Source organism: Bos grunniens, chromosome 19, assembly GCF_055505025.1.
Source record: "Bos grunniens cultivar Pamir isolate PY7600 chromosome 19, Bosgru_T2T1.0, whole genome shotgun sequence".
Taxonomy (NCBI): Eukaryota; Metazoa; Chordata; class Mammalia; order Artiodactyla; family Bovidae; genus Bos; species Bos grunniens.
In genome coordinates, this window is record NC_141183.1 from 63,886,568 (window position 1) to 63,894,224 (window position 7,657).

Below are 7,657 nucleotides of genomic sequence, written 5' to 3' on the forward strand. Positions count from 1 at the left end.
ATGGAGAATAGGAACAACGTGACAGAGTTTGTTCTACTGGGACTCACACAGAATCCAAAGATGCAGAAAATAATATTTTCTGTGTTTCTGGCCATGTACATTGTCTCTATGGTAGGGAATGTGTTCATCTTCGTCACCATCACAGCCAGCCCATTATTGGGGTGCCCAATGTACTTTTTCCTGGCTCATCTCTCTTTTATTGATGCTTGTTATTCCTCTGTAAATAACCATAAATTGATTGTAGATTCACTCCATGAAACAAAAAACAGCCCTTTCAATGAATGCATGACTCAGATCTTTGGGGAACACTTATTTGGAGCTGCTGATGTCATCCTGCTCACTGTGATGGCCTATGACTGCTATGTGGCCATCTGAAAGCCCTTGTAGTACACAAGCATCATGAACTGGAGGGTGTGTTGGCTGCTAATCAGAGTGGTATGGGTCGGAGGCTTTCTTCATGCAACCATTCAGATTCTTTCATCTTCCATTTACTTTTCTGTGGCCCTAATGTCATAGATCACTGTATGTGTGATCTCAAGCCTTTGCTTGATCTTGTATGCATTGATACCCACATTCTAGGACTCGTTGTTGCTGCCAACAGTGATTTTCTCTGTCTGTTAAACTTCCTCCTCTTGATGGGCTCCTATATGGTCATTCTGTGCTAAGGAACCACGGTTTGGAGACAAGGCACAAGGCCCTCTCCACTTGTGTCTCCCACATCACAGTGGTCATCATACTCCTTGTGCCCTGCATTTTTGTGTACCTGAGACCAGCAGCTACTTTTCCTATTGATAAAGCAGTTACTGTGTTTTACCCTATGATAACTACCATGTTAAATCCCTTAATCCATACCTTGAGAAATGCACAGATGAAAAATGCCATTAGAAATTTGTGTAACAGAAAAGCTATTTCAGGTGATAAAAAAGTGGTACACAGAGATGAGCATTGATTCTCCTGGTGAAAAGTTCAAAAGGACATTGCTGATGCTTTCAGCAAGACTATCTATGAGATAAGATGAAGGTAAAATAAATAGCCACCACAAATCATAGATCCTGCAAGAGGCAGAATAAATGAGTGCAAGAAAAGTCAGGAAAAATTTAGCAGACCACTTTTTCATGTTTGGAACATTCTACCAAGTTGAATCTTAGTTTTTCTAGTTTAATCAGTGTATATGACTTAGTAAACTTCTAATAAAGCAAAATAAACTTAAAAAGCACTGATATTGAGCAGTAATCTCTGTAAAAATCCAATGAAGTGGACATTGCTACTATCCTCATTTTACAGGTGGGGAAGCAAGCAGAAAGTTCCAAAAGATAAATACTGAAGAATGATTAACCTGTATCTAGCTGACACCTCAGACCATGTTCTTAGCTGCCAAGATTTGTTGCCAGACAATGATGACAGATAGGAAATGGAATTATACTACTTCCATTTACTGAAACAGGAACTCTGCTGAAACACACACACACACACACACACACACAATTTTATATATGGTATGTAATACTATGGTTTGTAACTACCTTAAGGGTTTAAAGTAATGGGCCATTTAACCTCAAAGGGATATGTAAGTTATGTTACACTGTATTTCCAAATTTTCTTTGGAAAAAAAAAATTGTTTTAAGAATCATTTTGTTTTGCTTATGTCATGATCTTATCCTGATTATCCATCAAAAAATACGATGATTCAAGTAAAAGAATAGCTTAATGTCAGGCAGATTTTTTTAAAATTAAATCAACTAAAAGTCAAACTGTCTATAATACTTACCTGCACAATAAACTGTGGAAAATTCTAAAAGAGATGGGAATACCAGACCACCTGACCTACCTCTTGAGAAACCTATATGCAGGTCAGGAAGCAACATTTAGAACTGGACATGGGACAACAGACTGGTTCCAAATAGTAAAAGAAGTGTGTCAAGGCTGTATATTGTCACCCTGCTTATTTAACTTATATGCATAGTACATCATGAGAAATGCTGGGCTGGATGAAGGCCAAACTGGAATCAAGATTGCTGGGAGAAATATCAATAACCTAAGATATGCAGATGACACCACCCATATGGCAGAAAACAAAGAGGAACAAAAGAACCTCTTGGTTAAATTAGAAGAGGAGAATGAAAAAGTTGACTTAAAACTCAAAATCCAAAAAACAAAGATCATGCCATCTTGTCCCATCACTTCATGGCAAATAGATGGGGAAACAGTGGAAAAAGTCAAAGGCTTTATTTATTGGGGCTCCAAAATCACTAGAGGTGGTGACTGAAGCCATGAAATTAAAAGATGCTTGCTCCTTGGAAGGAAAGCTATGACCAAGCTAGACAGCATATTAAAAAGCAGAGACCCTAATTTACCAATACCAAGGTCCATATAGTCAAAGATATGGTTTTCCAGTAGTCATATATGAATGTGAGAGTTGAACCATAAAGAAAGCTGTGTGCTGAAGAATTGACGCATTTGAACTGTAGTGTTGGAGAAGACTTTTGAGAGTCCCTTGGACTGCAAGGAGATTAAACCTGTTCATCCTGAAGGAAATCAGTCCTGAATATTCATTGGAGGACTAAAGCTGAAGCTGAAACTCCAATAATTTGACCATCTGATGCAAAGAACTGACTCACTGGAAAAACTTCAAAGCTGGAAAAGATTGAAGGCAGTAGGAGAAGGGGACAACAGAGGATGAGATGGTTGGATGGCATCACCGACTTAATGGACATGAATTTGAGAAAACTCCTGGAGTTGGTGATGGACAGGGAAGCTTGGCAAGCTGAAGTCCATTGGGTCACAAGAATCGGACATGATTGAGGGGCTGAAATGAACTGAACTGAGGAATGGAGTCGTCTCTTTGGCAAGTGATGCCAATAAACAGGTATCAAAAACAAAATGAGCTTGGAACCTTACCTCCCTTTATATGAAGGTTAACTCAAAATAGGTCAAGAACAAAATGTACAATTGACACTATGGAATTCATAGTAGAAAACAAAGGGAGAAATTTTCAAGACCTTGGATTAAGAAACAGTTTCTCAAATATAGCAATAAAATAACAGGTAACAAAAGAAAAATAGATGAATTTGATTTCCCTAAAGTTAAAAACTCTTGTGCATCAAAGGAAACCATCAAGAAATTGAAAGCTGGAGAACATTTCTGATGGTTATGTAACGTGATGTCATGTAGTGAATACACAGTTATTACTCATAAAGTTAAATACAGAATTGCCACAGGATCTAGGAATTCCTCTCCTAGACAATCAAACAGAAAAATTGCAAACAAGTATTCAAACAAGTTTGTATAAATACTTGCAGTAGCACTATTTGCAATAGCCAAAATACCCCCAAATTACTAATAACCCATGAATGAATAATAGACTTTTGCTCTATCCATGCAATAGGATATTAATTCATGGCAAAAATGAATGGAGTACTAATATGTGCTACAATATAAATAAACTTCGAAAACATGTTAGGACAAATAACCAAAAAGACCATATATTATTTGATTCTACATATATAAAATGCCCAGAATAAGCAAATTCAGAGAAAACAAAAATTCCTTAGTGGTTTCCAGGTCCTAGGGGTAAGGAGAAATGGTAATATGATAACTGACTTAACTGACAAGTGATGATTAGAATATTCTGCAACAAGAGTCCTCTGATGATTGCACAACATTACTGATGTGTTGAGTCAAAGAATTCCATAGTTTTAAAATTTTAAAATAATGAATTTTGCCCCAACAAAAATCACTAATACACATTTTTAAGTAAATGAAATTGAATTAATCACAAATTGAAATTTCTGGAAAGGAGTAAAATCTTAACAGGTAATTCTAGATATATTTCTTTTCAAATTTATGAAAAAATAGCAAGAGAGTAAGAGATACTGTGAACAAATTTAAAAGCCAGATAATTTGACAACTTAAAATCTAATCTATCATAAAATTATTACAAAATCTAACTAAAGAAAATTAAAAAAGAATAGTTCTATGACAATTGAATACATTAACTGTGTTTAACGTGTACAAAAAATAAGTGAAGAGGAATTGACAACTAATGCCCATGGAAAAAAACTACCTCACAGCCTGCTTTGGTTATTAAAAGTTTATAAAAAAAAAAAAAATCACTCCATGCCCAATAAATTCAACTTTTGAATTTCAAAATACATTTTTAAAATAAGTAACAAAAATTCTCAAAAAAAATTTTCAGAAAATAGAGAATTCTCAGCACATCATTTTTATGAAACTACCATAACCTACATACCAAGTTGTATTATTACAAAGAATATAAAATATATACATTATGAACATATTAAGCAAAATGCCAATGAATGAGTTCTGTCATTTTAAAAAGTAATTATTCAGCATGACTGTATAATCTATTCCAGTAATAAAACACTGTTTAACTTTCAAAAATTGATCAATGATATTTACTAAATTTAAAGAATAAAGGAGAAGAATCTCATGACCAGTTCAATAGATGTATGCAAATTGAAAACTTTCAATTTAAATTTAAGAATTAAAGTAAGAGAAAATGAAGGATGAAAGGAATTGATTCAATCTGAGAGAGTATCTGAATAATACCTGCATCTATCATCATACTTAACTGAATTCTAATACTGGAAACAAGTCATGTCTGCCCTCTGCTAATTTCTGTTCTGCATTGTACCCCAAATTCTAGTCATTAAATTTAAAACAAAAGAAAAACAGAATAGAAAAGCAGCAATATTATATAAACATCTATGTGCATTACTTTGTCAACAATGGTCAGTCTATTCAAGGCTATGGTTTTTCCAGTGGTCATGTATGGATGTGAGAGTTGGACTATAAAGGAAGCTGAGTTCAGAAGAATTGATGCTTTTGAACTGTGGTATTGGAGAAGACTCCTGACAGTCCCATGGACTGCAAGGAGATCCAACCAGCAAAGGAAATCAGTCCTGAATATTCATTGAAAGGACTGATGCTGAGGTTGAAACTCCAGTACTTTGGCCACATGATAAGAAGAGCTGACTCATTTGAAAAGAGCTTGATGCTGGGAAAGTTTGAGGGCCGGAGGAGAAGGGGGCGACAGAGGATGAGATGTTTGGATGCTATCACTGACTCAATGGACATGGATCTATGTGGATTCCGGGAGTTGGTGATGGACAGGGAGGCATGGCATGCTGTGATTCATGGTTTTGCAGAGTTGGACATGACCGAGTGACTGAACTGATACTGATGTGCATAATTATATGGGTAGAAAATGCTAAAGTGAAAGTGTTAGTCACTCAGTCATATCTGACTCTAGATCATCACATGGACTGTAGCCCACCAGGCTCCTCTGACCATGAAATTCTCCAGGCAAGACTACTTGAATGTGTTGCCATTCCCTTCTCCAGGGTATCTTCCTGACCCAGGAATTGAACTCAGGTCTCCTGTATTTCAGGAAGATTCTTTACCATCTGAGCCACTAGGGAAGCTCAGACATTGCTAAGGTCTCTACAGAAAATCTAATAGATATAATCTGCACTGGGATGATCCAGAAGGATGGTATGGGGAGGGAGGTGGGAAGGGGGTTCAGGATGGGGAACATGTGTACACTCATGGCGGGTTCATCTTTATGTATGGCAAAACCAATAAAATATTGTAAAGTAATTAGCCTCCAATTAAAATAAATAAATTTATAATGATACTGGATGCTTGGGGCTGGTGCATTGGGACGACCCAGAGGGATGGTATGGGGAGGGAGGAGGGTGGGGGGGTTCAGGATGGGGAACACGTGTATACCTGTGGCGGATTCATGTTGATGTATGGCAAAACCAATACAATATTGTAAAGTAATTAACCTCCAATTAAAGTAAATAAATGCATATTAAAAAATCTAATAGATATAATCAGTTAATTTAATAAAATTACAGGACAGAAATTCAACATAGTATATCAAATGTATTTCTATGAAAGCAATAGTTAGAAATAGAAATTAGAAATAAAAATCTATTAAAATACTACTAAAATGTGACTTTTGAAGCACATATTTAAAAATATATATTAAAGAGTTTTATATATAAACCAGAAAACACTACTGAAAGAAAGTAAATACATCAATAAAGGGAACAATATGGCATATTGATGATTAACAGATTTTATGTTTTCATCATATCAATTATTATAATGTCAATACAATTCCAATAAATATCTCATAGGCTATTTGAAGAAACCGACAATTATATTTTGAAATTTATGTATAAACATACAGTTTTAAAGGAACCTAGAATAGAAAACAACTCTCAAAAAAAGATAATGGTAGAAGAACTTATTCTACCTAAATTCAGGACCCACTATTAAGTTCCCATAAACAAGACTGCATGTACAGTTCTTTTGCCTCCTTAAGAAAACTTATTCCCAAGTGTTTTATTCTTTTTAATAAGGAGGGGAAAGACCTATGCACTGAAAACTAAAAGACACTGATTAAACAAATTGAAGATGACACATAGATGGAAAGATATATCATGTTCTTGGTTTGGAAGAATCAATATTATCAAAATGACCATACCACACAAGGTAATCTACAGATTCAATGCAATCCCCATCAAATTACTAATAGAATTTTTTACAGAACTAGAACAAAAAGACGTCTTAAAATTTGTATGGAAACACAAAAGATACTGAATACCAAAAGCAATTTTAAGAAAGAGAAATAGAGCTAAAGGAATGAAGCTCACTGGTCAGATTATACTACAAAGTCCACTCATGCAAATATGGTCACTTAGTCTGCAAGAAGGAAAGCAATGGAAAGAAAACAATCTCTTCAATAAATGAAGCTGTGAATACTGAACGGCTCTATGTAAAAGAATGAAATGAGAACATTACCGACATCACACACACACACACACACACACACACACACACACACACTTTAAAATGGATTAAATACCTAACCTAGCATAAAAATATCAGTAGAATACTGTCTGACATAAATTAGAGCAAAATATTTTTCTATTCATCTCCTAGAGTAATATAAATTAAAAAAAAAAAAGAACAGTGCCTAATTAAATTCAAATCTTTTTCATGGTGAGAGAACATGTAAACAAGACAAAACAAAACAAAACACACAGAAGGAGAGAAAATATTTGCAAATGACACAGCTGACAAGGGATTAGATCCCAAGATTTTCAAATACCTCATATTTACAAATATCTCAATAAAAAAATACAAAAATGAACAAAAGATCTAAATAGACATTTCATCAATGTAGACACAGATGCCAGGAGGCACATAAAAAGATGCTCATATTGCTAAGTATTACAGAAATTCAAATTAAAACTGCAATGAGATATCAATTCACACCTGTCAGAATGACCATCATCAAAAAAATCTACATCCAGTAAATAGTGGAGAGGATGTGGAGTAAAAAGGACTCTCTAACACTGTTGAAGCTAATGTAAATTGATACAACCAGTATGGAGAACAATATGGATTTTTCTAAAAAAAGAAAACTAAAAACTACCATTTGATCCAGCAATCCTACTCCTGGATATATATCTGGAGTAAACATAGCTCATAAGGATACATGCACTCCAATTTTCATCACAGTACTGTTTACAATAGCCATTGCACAGAAGCAATTGTGTCCATCAATAGATAAATGGATAAGGAAGATACAGTACATATATGTAATGGGAGTTTTCTCTCT

The 7,657-nt window shown here is 34.8% G+C and overlaps 1 pseudogene; it reads left to right on the top strand.

The window, feature by feature from the left end:
- LOC147352839 (olfactory receptor 4C46-like) lies at nucleotides 1-949 on the top strand (annotated as a pseudogene).
- Nucleotides 950-7,657: the final 6,708 nt, after the last annotated feature.